Source organism: Fundulus heteroclitus, chromosome 3, assembly GCF_011125445.2.
Source record: "Fundulus heteroclitus isolate FHET01 chromosome 3, MU-UCD_Fhet_4.1, whole genome shotgun sequence".
In the NCBI taxonomy this organism is placed as follows: Eukaryota; Metazoa; Chordata; class Actinopteri; order Cyprinodontiformes; family Fundulidae; genus Fundulus; species Fundulus heteroclitus.
In genome coordinates, this window is record NC_046363.1 from 23,346,184 (window position 1) to 23,361,238 (window position 15,055).

A 15,055-nucleotide genomic window follows, 5' to 3' on the forward strand; every position below is an offset into this window, starting at 1 on the left:
TTTCTATATCCACATAAAAGGAGCCTTAAATATTCTTCCTAAGTGTGTAATATCACACAGCTCTCTCCTGAGAGAGAAAGCTATCCGTCTCTGTCAGGAGGACAGATAGTTGGACGATATTGCCCTGTTTCTAACATTAGGCAAAAATAAAAGTAACTTTTATATTGAAACGTAACTTTTATGTTGAATTAACTTACTAGTTTATTGTTGCTAGCACGGGTTGCCTTACATGAATGCACTTGTAGTTTCGACATTACAGTCAGGCAGTCTTGTAGACTTTATTCAGTGCTGAGTAAAGTTGACTTACACATTTTAACAGATTTTTGAGCGTATTGTACCACATAAGTCAGTAAGCACAACAGTGATCATATATACGGCACACCGGATTACAAGGTGCGCCATTAATTTTTGAGAAAATCTAAGAATTCTAATTGTGCCTTATAGTCCAATAAATACGGTACAAGCCCCACAATTTAGGGCAGCAATGAGTCCACTTAAAAGACATTTATCATCAGACATTCAACCTCCCTCACAAACCTGTAAAACGTTTCTCCTCCTGAGACTGGCTTATCGGTTGTTTTGCAAAACAAAAGGTTCTGGTTGCGTTGCTACCCGACAGCTCTTTCATCATGGAGGAGTGTGCATTTAACCGTGTTTGGCTGGAGAGCAGATTGGGCATCTGGCTATAACCGGTCATCTGGACGTCAGATGCTTACTTCTTTACAGTCGGTGTTGAACTTAGGTATACTGAGTGTGAAACAGCATGACCCTCTTGCCAGAAAAAACACCAATTGTAGTAAAAATTGGTGGCATAACTAATATTAGGTTTAGTGGACTGTCATGCGATCAAAGTTTTCTTTTAACTTAAGTTTTATTTTGCAAAAAAACAAACAAAATGCTTCATAGTATTCTTGTCCCTCATTTTTGCTGCCCTTTTTTTGGTCAGTTATTTCTATTCAAAACTATAACAGTTGAAGCTCAGTTGTTCTTTCAGGGAAAGCAAAAAGAAAACAAGTAACCATCTGAATGTGAAATGCCCTCAGAGCTCAGTGGCTCAGTCATAAGAGAGTGCAAAGAATGTTTCATTTGTTTGAGGTAGCCTTTTTTTCTGATTAACTGATCCGAATCCTTGACCTAAACGCCCTTCTTTGACATGTTTGCCTAAAAGATAAGGGACCTGAAAAACACTGTCAAACACATTTCAGTATTAGGTTGGCTTCAGCACCACCAATGCTTAGTGTAAAACTCATTTTATGATGAAATGTGACTCCATGTCTCCTTTTTTTTTCTTGTTTATTGTTGTAAAACCACAGCATCATGGATGAAAATGTAGCGGATCAGACTACTATTATTACCTCTGCCTGGAGAGCGCTGCTGATCAGCAGTGCCTGCAGACTAATAAAACAGTTTTTATGAAATCCAAAAAATTTCTCACAGCATGTAGAGCACCTCTCTTTGTTCTTTCTCCCTGCAAACATGACTTTAAACTGCAGTAACGAGGAAGTGGCTTTGCTTCTAACCTCCTGCATTTTATGAAGGGCTCCTGAGTTAGGATTAAGTATTGCCTGGCCGTACGGTGGACGGTCGGATGAGGGCCATAGGAACATGCTTTGGAGTTTTGGAGCCAATATTTCCTAAAAGCTAAAGAAATTGTGACTATAAGCACACAGAGAGGGTGATGGCCTGCTCTGTGTTGGAACTTGTACCTGCATAAAGAGTTTTGAGTAATGCTGTTAATTTGCCTACCCAGAGCAATGAGGTCATGTGATTGTGGTGTTTTGGACTTTCTGTACAAACCGTGATTATGGGCCAACAGTATTATTATGGCTGTCAGATGTGGTTCTGCTATCTTCCTGTTGTCAACATTTAGTGATTCTCTGCTCTGTAATTTACATCTGATTTGGGTGAAACATTTGAACCAGCTCTCCCCATGTGTTGACTCTCCTCTTCAAGTGCCTCCCCTAACATTCCCTGTTATTACAGCCAGTCACCAAAACCGTATCAATTCTGTTATACATCTTTCTAATAATTACCTAATTTATGTGGACCATGTTATTCTGAGAGTCAGTGCTGTTAGTACGTTTACTAGGGGCCCCCAGAGTTCCTAAAATGCACAGTGACTTTTGAGTATGTAGAATATTAGTTGTATTCCCTCTAAACTCCCCTTTTCAATTATTGGGTATTTCCATTGGTAAGACATACTAATGATCCTAAGGAATATACTTTATATGAGAAATCCTGTCAGCATGGCCAAAAATTAATCCCTTGAACATTTATAAATCCAAAACCAGGTTCCTGTTCCCCTACTGCCATTAACTTTGTGTTTATGCTGAAGCATAACCCTTACACTTAGATAAATTAACAATTTATCATACAGTGCTATGAAAAAGACCCCCTCCCACTCTTTCTTTCGTTTAAGTAAAGTAATATCATCTTTATTGTCATTGAAACATACATTACAACAAAATTTGTTCTCTGCTATTAACCCATCACCCTTGGGGAGCAGTGGGCTGCCATGTGCGGTTCCCAGGAAGCGTTCTGGGGTTAAGGGTCTTGCTCAGGGACCCAGAGTGCCGGCGCTGGGGATCGAACCGGGTACTTGCATCCTTCTCTGAGTGCAAGCGCCCTGCTCTAACCACTAGGCCAACACTCCACGTTTAAATGTTTAATTTCTTAAAATTAAATAAAATAATGGACAAAGGTAACCAGAGTAAATTCAAAATGTAGATCTTTAAATCATTATTTTGTTTATTGAGGGGAAAATGTTATCAAATGCAACCTGGTCCTAAGCGGAAAAGTAATAGTCACGCTTGTTAAACCATAAATAAACCGGGATTATTCATAAATCTGTTGGTTCAATTTCACAAACCACACCTAGTCCAGATTATAGTCTGAACCTGTAGAATCAATGCATCGCTGAAAGAGAACCGAGATGTTTTTGAACGGATGAAAAACAAAGTTATTGACATATGTGGGTGTACAAAATGTTACAAAGCCATTATCCAGAAATGCAGAGTAAACACTCACAGGAATAACCCCACCTACCAAAATCCTCCTGCGGCTATCCTCAAGGTCACAATAACCTAGAACAACATCCAAAGAACTGCAGGTGTCCCTCACCTCAGTTAAAGTCTGTGTTCATGATTCAACAATAGGTAAGAGTCCATTAAAGAAAGAGAGGGTTCTAAGGCCATATCTATGGCTTTACAAAAAGAACAGAGTCTGTCCCACATCTACCAAAAAGGTTATTGATTATCCCCAAGATTTATGGGTAATAATCTGTGGACTGACTAAATTAAAGTGAATTGTTTTGGAGACTTTCTCAGATTACATCTAATTCAGCAAAACAGCGTTACATCAACAGCCATGACATGGTGGTGGTAGTGTGATAGTGTGGGTATGTGTTGTTGCTTCAGGACCCAAAAGACTTGCCTCAATTGATTATGCCATAAATTCTGTTCAGAGAACCCTGAAGGGAAATGTCCAGTCATCCACTTTTGAACTCAGTGGGACTTCCTGGGTAAATACTGGTAAAATAAACTCAAAACTATCGTTTACAAGAGAGACCTGGGCAAGGGAGCCCCCACACAAACAAAATCAGGACCTGAATCCGATTGAGACGATGCAGTAAGACCTTAACTGGGTAGTCATCCTTTTTAGACATTATATGAAGCTACAAGTTGTTAGAGCTGTTGAAAGCAGCCATTGGAAAAATATCAAATGATTCATACAGACCTAATCTATGTCACAGAGGTGACATACATAGATATGGACAAAGGGACGGGTCAGTAATCTAGGGGCAACATGTACACTTGGACAGTTTTGGACACACTGTATTGCACAATCTAACAGCTGATACCCGAGTGGCGACATGTTTTCTACTGACAACAATGGGAGGAGCCTGGAGGAGGTGCTTGGCTTCTATAAAGACTCATGCAACTGTCATTCGTGGCTCGTTCTTCCTCATCCCTTTTTCCCCGTGTCGATACCCGTCAAGAGCCTCAGCGCTGATCGGTAATTATTCCTCTGGCTTGTTTAGATTAAAAGTGTTGAAGTCTAGTTTGTGTTTTGAGAGTCGTTTCCTTTAAAATAAGTTTTTCAATGCGGGATCGCCGGGGTAAAGGACTGGAAGGGAGCACAGGTGTTTAAACGCAGACAGAGGGCGATAGCTTTGACAATCCTCAAAGTCGTCTTCCCCTCCCAACATGACTAAACCAAATCAGTTGAGCTAAGAAATATTGGTGGAAACTTCCTACATGGAGATGCCGGTTAGCAAAACAGCTTTTAAAGGGAGTAGTTGCGTCCATAAGTGGCACAAGCAGTTGTTGAGTCATGTGGGCAATTGGTTTGGATAGCTTTTCTTCCCTTAATAAATGAAATCATCATATGAAAACAGCTTTTTGCATTTGCCTGGCGGGGCTCAACAAAAAGCTGAATGGAGGAAAATAAAGAGGTGAAGTCTTAAAAGAGCAGCTGGAGGGGACTGGTGTCAGTCAGACCAGCAGGAATGATGAAGTAGTTTGTCAGGCCTTTTTCATTGTGATTTATTTTTAATGCACTTAGTGTGTGTTTGTCTTTGAGTGTGTCTGTTTTTTTTTTTTGTTTTTTTTTTTTGGGTGGGGACTGTCTGTAATCATTAAGGGAACACCAGCTGTGACAGTAATGTGTATTGATTTTGGCCATAAATGCCCCGGTGATTGGAGATTGAAGTGAGCAAAACCACTTTGCTCCTGAGCCAAGTTTTGCATTGGTAATCAATGCCAGCGGGGACTTTTTTTTTTTTTTTTGCTGTGGTAGGCTCCTCTGTCTGTTCTAGCTCGTTGGTGTTTTAAACCAAAAATAAATAGTGTCTACTGATCGCTTGAGCTATGACGTGTTTCGTGACAAAAATAACGCCAGAATTGTTCTACAGATATGTGACGGCTGTTTACAAATCATAGGAAATGTGGTGCAGTTCAGAAGTTTAAGCTAAATGTGCTGCTGGAGGCCTGAGAAGAAAGTGTCTGACTTTTCATGTTAGTCAGCTACATTTAGTTGGACGCACTTTGTTCTTATAGGAAACAATTAGACTAAAAGTTGCTTGAATGGAGGGAATTAGCCTTTATTGGCTTTTTTTTTCCCATTTAAAGTTTAGGTCCACAGTGGAAGCCGCTGGAGAGGAGATCCAAACTATTTAACCTACAAATCTACTTCACTCATCTGGATCTCTGTTTTGACTTAACCTGACAACAGCCAGCTGCATGTATCGCTCCGCCGAGCTCCACTCACATGGAGCTCGGCGGAGCGATACATGCAGCTGGCTGTTGTCAGGTTAGTTTTGACTTGCTTTCTTTAGAAAAGTGGTAATGTCTTGTGAGCCCTCTAAACTTTCAATACAGCTTTTAATGTAACTCTGACTCTTTTATCAATATAAAAAAGCAAAAAAAAAATTGCCATGGGAATTTCTCCTATTTTATTTCCAATAAACCATTGTCTCCGCCAGATCTGGTCTAAATGCAGAAAAACGCATGTTATAAACCTCTCTATGTCTGAGAGAAACCTATCGAAAGCCTCAGAAAAAGAATATTGAATAGTTCTTAGAACAATTTCTTTAAAGGATCAATTTCAGCTGCATACAGAGCAGAGCCCTGCCTCTGGTATGGATTATTGATAACGGGTTTTCCAGTAAACATGCACGTCCCAACAGAATCTTATTACCATAACACCCGTTCTCATGCTAATGATTCCGTCACTACTATCGACACGGGACACAGTTGGCTTTGATTTTACGCACCTGCCACAGCTTTGATTTGTGGAAGAAGAATTTAAACCCTAAAATCCATCTTGTGATTTATTGGCTAATGATAGAAAAGCAGCAGAACTACACAAAGCAGTTAGCTGGTTATTTCTAAAACCTTTGCTGCTCTTTGCGCAGCTAAAGTTGAGTCGGTGTGTTTATTTTGGGGTCAGGTGTCAACATTTGTTCTTAAATTGTAAATTACAAAATTACAATTAAAGTTGACCTGGTAGTGAGAACGCAGAGACTTCATTAGTTTGCTGATTAATATGCTTATAACGTTTAAGGTCATGACGTTGCTACATGGATTCCAACCCCCAGACCTTGTCTGTTGTAATTATTTTACAAATGTGACCTGGAAATATTGGCTAAACATATGAGATTGGCATATTCTGGTTGAGTCTTGGCACCTCAGGTAACGGTATCTGTTCAGATCAACCAAAATTACTTAAGGTCAACAAGGTAATGAGTGGGGGCAGGTATATATTATTAATACATTTTGAAATGTGTAAGAAAGTGGCAGTTACTAGTATCAAGGTGCACAATTGTTTAAATTATACATATATTTTTAAATGTTAAAGATTATTGCATTGTATCGTTCCTAAGGTTTAAAGGCTGCTGGAAAAGAAACGGTTCTAGGTTCTCAGCTAGCTAATCACACATTTTACCATCAGTTCCGCCGCTTCGTCCCACTAGCAGAAAGTGCGGGAATTGTAGGAATTTGCCACAAGAAATGTTGGCAGTATTACGCTCGACTACGAAGGGTAAAACGTCCGCGGAGAGTCAGCGCGGAGTCCGCACAGCTCACACTATGCCCAAATATGTGGGAGCCTTTAGGCAGCCCATGCCCGGAGTACGCGCTAGCAGCAATAAACCTAATACGTTAATTCAGTATAAACGTTTATTTTGGCCTAATGTTAGAAACAGGGCAGTGTCATTCAACTACTCTGTCCTCCAGACAGAGACGGATAGCTCTCTCTCTCTCTCTCTCTGGAGAGAGCTGTGTATGTGAAAGGGGGGAGTGATATTACACAGTTGGGAAGAATATTGGGTGCGCCTTTATAATCTGAAAAATGTAGTAGTTGTTTTTTATTTAGGGATTGTGAGATTTTTTATTTATTTTTTTTGGGGGGGGGGGTCCTGCTAATATTCTGTAATATAGTAATGGTATTAACACTCATCAAAGTGATAAAGGATACAGTCTCTAATAAAGAAAATAAATATATAAATACTCATATTGTTAGTATTTTAAAATATATAATACTATTATATAAAATTGTTGCCTTTTCTCTCTTTACCAGGTTCTTAATTTATCTAGTGACATTAATGTTTTGACAGATTTATGTTAGATTTGTTTTTTAAATCAGGCTCTGGAGAAACACCAGCAGTAACAGAGCTGCACAATATGTCACAAACGTATCGGCATCACGGCCTCATTGTTTGCTATACGCGTATAACAAAGGACTTGCAGGCTTGGACTGCAGAAAGTGTTGGCTAGTTATTTAGCTACAGGTGATATATTTGATGACACTTTTTATTGCATAATACATTTTGTTTAAAAAGTTAAGAGGGAGCAGCCCGTGGTGTAGAGGTAGAGAGCGCTGTTAGTCCTCAACGCATGTCTTCCTCCCTTCTTCTTTTCTCTCTGCCCATTTCCTGTCTAAATACTAAAGGACACTAATACCACAAAAACCGTCATGAAAACAAAACGGTGGTAAGATGCCACAGATAAGATGCTTCTTTGCCTAAACAGCAGACGTCAACCAGAAGTCAACCTTTTTTTTTTTTTAAATAAAGCTTTGTTTGGTTTTTAGGAAACAAAATCCCTCCACTAAACTTTCTAATAAGAAGTTTGAGTACAGAACTCTGTCAGCAGGCAGCTCCTTTAGCAATGACCCTTTTTTTGGCCTGTTGTCTTTATGGAGGCCCTCAGTGACTGTGTCTAAGGCAGCTGTCAGGTTCTCAGTCTTCCTCATGACCGTGAAGACCATTAAAGTTCTGCACTGAAAATCCTTTATAATGATTAAACTTTATAATAAAATTTTGGAAGAATGGATTTTCATGAAATGTAAGCCAAATTCATTAAAATTAAACAAATTAAGCATTTCAAACATATTAGCCTCCATTTAATGAATCTATAACTTTTATGTACAGTTTTCGCCTTTATTACTAAAATAAATGACCTTTCGGATGGTATTGTAATTTACTGAGAGGCACCTCTACAGATAAGCAAAATGTCTGTTATCTGCTCAGATCTGCAGTGCGTAGCTGTATCCTTCTCCATCCCGTCTCAATCTTTGGGTTGTTTTCCCTATTCTGTGAAACCTTTCAGGGTTGTGATCTGATATGAAATGACCTAAGACGGTTCACCATAATCGTCTGTGCATCCCGGCTACTCCGCTGAGAGTCGCAGAGAAGGGGCTTGAGGCCACCTTGTTCCGTTTTACATCCCTAATATTAGCCTGCGCCTTGTTCTGCTCCAGTTGAGGGACATTATGGCTGCTCAGATAATCAGCGCTCTGATCACTGTTGTCTTGGAAACTATTGAGCTTATCAAGCTCATATGACCCAAGGACAGCTTACAGACGGGAGCGGCCTGACTGCCGGTTTTAATCAACAAAGATGCTTCAAACAGATGCGTGTTTTTATGAATAGTAATCCATTTCGAATGAAGTGATTAAAATTGAGGGGCATTAGGTTTGTAAAGTGCATTCTGAGTTTAAATCGTAGCAAGCAAATTAACCATTTGTTTTTCTCCCAGGAATTAGAAGCAGGAATATAGGAATTCCCTAGCAGTCTGAAAAAGCCTTTGATTTCATTATTTTCCAGTTCTGGATAAGTATGGAAATATGAACATACACAAACACATTCACAAAATGTCTTTCCTTCCACCCTCCGTTTTGTCTTTCTCCGCTTTTTCATATGCTTCCTTATGTCCTCCCTTTGTCCCTTATGTCCTGCCTTCTTTCTTTTCTTTCTTCCTTCTTTCCTTCCTTCCTCATTCTCATCCTTTATCCATTGCACCCTAACTGCCTTGCTTCCTTCTCTCGTTCTTTCCATCATTGTGTTCTAGCTCCATTTCTTTCTGCCCTTGCATTCTCGTGTCCTTCCTTCTTCCCTTTAGTCCAGGGGTCTTCCACACTGGTCCTCAGGACCCACTGTCCTGCATGTTTTAGGTGTTTACCTGCCTCCACACACTTGACTTAAACAAATGGTGTGGGTAACAGGCCTCTGCAGCACTTGGTGGCTGCTGAGAAGTTCAGGCAGTCATTTGGTCCAGGTGTGGTGGAGCAGAGACGCATCTAAAGGACAGTGGGTCCTGAGGACCAGGGCTGAAGACCCTGAGAGATTGTTTTTTCTTCTTTCCTTTTTGTAACCATCTTTTCTTTGTTGATTCCTTAATTTCGTTCTATTTTTTTCCTTCCTTCTTTACTTCCTTCCCTTCGTCCTTCCTTCCTTCCTTCCTTCCTTGTCATCACATTTCCTTTCTTTTTTCCTATCCTGCCTCCTTTCCTTCCCATTTCTCTCCTGTATCCTTCAGTTTATCATCCCTTCCCTCTTTACTTCATTATATCCTTCCTTGTTCCTACCCTTGTGTCCTTTCTTTCCCTTTTCTCTTTTCTTTGTCTTTTCCTTACCACCTATTGCTCCTCCTTCCTCGTGTCCTTCCTCATTAGTTTCCTTTTTGGAGTCTGGAAAGATACATTTGTACAAGGAAAATCTCTGGGAACTCAGAATTCATGTTCCAGTGGAAGTCATTGCCCCCCCCCCCCCCCCCCCCCCCCCCCCCCTCTTTAAATCATATAAACATAAAATGCTCAAGAGGGAGGCTCCTAAGTTTCAGACATAAATTGTGATGCAAGAGAAGCACTGTCTTCTTGTTGAGTTTTTCCCAAGTGCCTGTGAGAAACCACGGTTGTGCAATCTCTAAAGGCGGATTAAGCCTTTAGAGAAGAGAAGAGGGAGGGAAAATGAAAAGCGACACGGAGAAGGATGTGAAGGGGGAAATTGTTCTTGTAGGGAAGTAGTGATGGCAACCACTCTTGAAAGACAACATCACCAAGGGGGGAAAAAGGAAGTGGGGGGGTTTGATGTGGCCGGGGAAGGGTCCTACGAGATGCCCAGACTGGAGACGCAGGAGAAGGATAGAGGGAACGTGATATGTTAATAAATCAGGCAGCGTGTGATGACGGAGGGATGGAGAGCTCTGCGTCTGTTTTAATGGCAGAGCGAGCCAGTCTGTTTTAAAAAAGAGACTTCAAACAACCTAGCCCTCGACATAAACTCGTATGCAGTTCACACACACTCGTAGAAAAAAGGCCTGAGGCTGCCTAGAGCAACATAGGAGACCTGAAGTATCCCCTGTCATGCACAATTACAAATACAGTCTGTATAGAGGCATGGAGACACAGCAGCGGGAACATGTGTAGGTGAATGACTTTATTAAATGCACGTCTACATCTTCACTGCTGCTGCTGCTGCTGCTGCTTGAGGCACTTCTTTTTAACATTCACTGTGATCAAGTAACTCAGGAAAACCCGTTTATAACCACTCCATGGCGTTCTGTGAGCAAAATCATTCACATGTGGCTCTCTGATGGATTGCTTGCTTTTAGCATTGGGCTTCTAAAAGCGCTGCTTCACGTTTTGGCAAAGAGTGTGTGCCTTGCTGTCTCTGTGCAGCGCGAAAGGTGAATAGAAAAATGTTTCCCAGCTTCGGTTGTCAGTTCAGCAGCAGTCAAAGACGGGGGGTAGACGGATGAGGACTGACTTTTATGCTGTCCATTCTCCCCTTTTTTTTTAATATATATACAAAAAAAAATTAGGAATTTGTTTAGCAGTAGCTCTACAAGAAGTATCAATATGGGATTTTCTGAACACTTTACTCAAAACATCTCTAAATACAGTGTAAAATACTGTCAGACTGTTAGTGTTTCAGGCATTGAGTGGGGGTACTACAGGACTGAAAGAGCTTTTGTGCTTTAAAAGTGGCTTACACAAAAACATTACATTTGAAAATGCTGCAAGGTCAGGGGCAATGCAGAGATCTGATAACGTTCCCTTGGCATGGCAATTTGTCACACTTTTTGAGCCAATACCACCCTGTCTGTACACATTGTCCCCAGAATGAGACTTGCCTGTTGCACTGTTTATTTTAAGGACAATTTCTGCACCAGCTCTACAGTTCAACAGAATTTTCCATTGTAGTGCAAATAAAAAACTATTATATACTATTATAGAGCCGACACTGTTGAGTCTTTAACATCAGAGAGTGCAGTTAGCATCACTCTAAAAGCAGCCTGTGTGTATTTTTCATCTATATAGCTTACCTTGGCATAAAGTAAACACGCTGCCTAGATTTTGAAACCTACCGCATTCTGTGACATACAAATGAAGACAAATGTATTGGCATCCTAAAATGATTACATTTTAAACAATTTGGATTTGATGACATTCATTCAGTAGAGAAATAACCCCAACTCTTATCAGATAATTATTTTTAAAAATGTCACTGACGCCTATATTGTTGTTTCCCCTAATCGGTTTGTCGCAATATTAAAATTTCAAAGTCGATACCGGTTCTAAGAAAAATACTTCATACCATTTTCAAAACCGCGGCAACATTTTTTTTTTTAAGGCGCAGCGTTATTTCTGGTTAAGATCAAATAAAATGTATTACAATTTGACTAGCCTAACTTTAACTGTCACTATTAGGGCAGAACTATGGGTGGGGGCCATTGAGCTCTCAGTTATAGAAATATATCACAAGTGTCCCTTCCTTGTTTGGCAAAACTGTAGCTGACTGAGCCAACAGCTGATTAATGTTTTCCAGCTGTGATTCGAATCGCGGCAGAACAGAGCGGGCCTTAATCAGATAGGACAAATGTAGATCTTTTGGAAACAAACCATCAAGGCTCGTCTGGATCATTATGTGATGCCAATATTTAGGCTTGGTGGAGGATCTGCATGCTGTGGGCCCATTTTTCTTCTACAACTGTGACACCGTGGACCGTTTGAAATTACAGGACAGTTTAAGTAAAAATCTGGTGGACTCTACCAGTAAACTAAAAACTGGTCACCATTGGGTCTATCATTATGTAATAATCCAAAACACGTGGCCAGATTAAAAAAATTTAATATTTTAGTTTTTAGTGAAAACTTCAACATTAAAGCATTGCCAATTATGTTCATGCTATAGAAAAAAGGAAGAAAAGGTTTAAATTAAGGTGTCTGACAACCCATTCACCAGTCAAGCCAGTTAGTTTGAAAACTGTCTGATTCACATTATGGGCTGATTGATTATAAATATGTTTCTTTTAATTTACATTTCATTGACTAGTTGATGTTGATGTTTTTTAAAAAAGCAGAATGTTCTCCTCTTCAGAGGTGTCTCTGTGAGCACCTGAACATGCCTTATTCCCCACAATGATATTAATAATAATGCGTTAGAACTGTGTTTCACTGGTAGAAGGAAGAGATCTAAGTAAATACCAACAAATCCCCGAAGCAGACATCACAGTTGGTCAAACAATACATTGTTATTCCACTGAAATTGTTTCATTCACTGCCACAAACTTCTGAGAAAAGACAAACTTGGACAAATGCTTGGCTGCAGTTTTCTGCTGTGCACAACTTTTTGTCTCTAGAATCCCATCAACCGGAGTTTAGAAATGCTGCTCTGCAGTTTTCCTCCCTCCCAAGCTGCCTAGGCAAAGCTTAACTAAGCTATGCTAAGCTAGCTATGCAAAACACCCTCCACCCTCCCTGGGGCATGAGAGAAATAACTGTGGCCAAGTTAATTTTCTTCCCTCTGCTTGTGCTACATCAACCTGCAGGATTATTGAGGCAGAGAATCAGTCGGAAAGAGGCGAAGCTGGTGCCGGTGGAGAGAGGGAAAGAGGAGCAGTGGAATTTTAATGTGCCTGTCTTGTCTTTTCACTGCCCACCAAAGGAAAGCAATTACTATCACAGTCACTCTCCCTGCTCTGTGTGTTTGCTTACCTGTGAGCCTGTGTCTGACTGCACCAAGCACACGGGGATTTTGTATGTTGGCTGTACTCGGGGTAGATGCAGACCCTGCTGGGCGTATAAGGGAACACTAAGGCCTTAGTTTCTACTGTATAACGTTTCTCAACAGTCAGACACATTGCCATATGAAGGGTGAATGTCCTTATTGGAAAGGTTGGCCAAATACAGGATGTTGAGCGGTTTAGTTGGAATATAACATTATAATATTCTATTATGATTGTGTAAATTTCTTATTTTTATCAAAATTATCATGCATTTTGCTTTTAAGAAAAACCTAAAATATGCAAAGAGCAAAAGAGAGATTTGAATAAATGTGACCCGCCACAGCAAAAGTAGGAACAAGTAGGCAGAGCACAAACTGAGACAAACGGGAAAAGCGTACACTTTCTGAGAAAATTGTGATTTTCGTTTTATTGGAAAATATGCTTGTTGAAGTTGTGAAGAAACACCTCAGTGCTTTAATTGACTGTAATTGTAAAGTAAATTAATTCAAATCAACAGCTTTTGTTAACACCCCCCTGGCTGAGGGCGATTCTAAAAAAAACTTTGATGCCTGTTTAATCATCTTTTCAGAGTGCCAACATTCTAATGGTCATACCTTCATCAATTCTTTGTTTATTTCAACAAGTTTGACAACATTGGAAAGCTTGGAGTCCACTCTTTCAGAATCTGTAAATAACTCAAAACGGCCCCTGGGAGACTTGCTCCTGGTTTTGCTGTGGCCGGTCACAAATGTTTGGACCACAAGAGAGAACTGGGCGAAAGATTATCTTTTCATATCAAGAAATCATTACAAGGACAAGGACAGATTCAATAACTTTTGTTCATTAAATGACGTCTTGGCCAAATCCCTTGAACACTTGAGGCACCCAGCATTCGTTAAGGCGTTAGTGTGAGCTGAGGGGGTGCTGTAAATGTTGCAAACGACTTTAAAACGTCATTTTACTTTGGGGGCAGTTTATATTTTATTTAGGGCATTTATTGTCCGTTTTTAACATATCTCCCATTCTCCACTTTTTTGAAGCTTGTAACAGCGCACACACTCATTGAACTGTTTCAGCCATAAAGACTAGTTTTATTATGTTGACTGTCCTGCTGAGTAATGGATAATTGTACTGAATTTACACAGCACCTTTCTGGTCATATTGACCACTCAAAGCGCTTTACACTAGAGCCACATTTACCCAATCACACAATGACGCACCGATACGCAGATGGCGAGGCTGCTCCTGCTCCTTCTTGGTGGTTTTCACTTGTGGACAGTGATCTTCAAGTCTAACCATGGTTTCTCAATTGGATTGAAGTCTGGACTTTACCTAGGCCATTCCAACACATTTGAAATGTTTTCCCTTAAACCACTCAAGTGTTGCTCTAGCATCATGATTCAGGTAAGTGTCCTGCTGGATGCTGAACCTCCGTCCTAGTCTCAGATCTCCGGCAGACTAACACAGGTTCTGCTCCAGAATATCCTTCTCTTTAATACCATCCTCCGTTCCCTCTACTGGCATAGATTCCCATTCTCTGCTACTGCCACCACCATGTTTCACCATGTGGATGGTGCTGATGGGATGTGTTGAGTTTGCTCCAGACGTAACGTTTTCCTTGGTGGCCAAAAGGTTAAATTTCAGTTTCTTCTGACCAGAGACATACAGTTTGGGAGTCGCTCACATACCTTTATGCACACTAAACACAGGTCTTCTTAATATAACGTGAAGTAATAACAAAGAACAAGAAGACTTTGAAGTGTCCTCTTTAAATAGTTATAAAGTCTAGAATATAGCACTTTGTGCTCTTTGGTGGCTGAACTAAACTTTCACTGCCTTATGCGTATATCTTTGGATAACTGTCTGAGAGGCTGTGTTTTATAATAAAGTGTACTGTCAGCGATGTATAAGTAATGGTTCCCCCCCCACCTCTACACTAAAACAACAAAATGATTACAACATCTTTAGATAAGGTGTCAAAAGCATCAAATTAAATTAACTATATATGCGGCCTGAAATAACTAAAACAAACAAAGCAGCCTGGAAGACGTTAGTTATTGTGTGTCTGCGCCTCATAGATCACATTTGCTTAAGTCTGTGGAGACCCCTCCTATTTTGTGTTATATTGAATCCCAGATGATATCTGGCTGATGCCACCAATCAGTGTCACCATTTGTGGTGGCTCGCAGCAGGGGCCTTTCTGAATGGAGCCAGGGTGGTTTTCAGCATAAATCAGGAAGAAATAAACGGATTACAGCAAAGATGCC

The 15,055-nt window shown here is 40.3% G+C and overlaps 1 protein-coding gene across 1 annotated transcript in view; it reads left to right on the plus strand.

Annotated features, from left to right (window-relative positions):
* galnt1 (UDP-N-acetyl-alpha-D-galactosamine:polypeptide N-acetylgalactosaminyltransferase 1) overlaps nt 1–15,055 on the plus strand; it is a 70,519-nt gene that overhangs the window by 29,052 nt on the left and 26,412 nt on the right. The gene's annotated exons all lie outside the window — the stretch shown is intronic.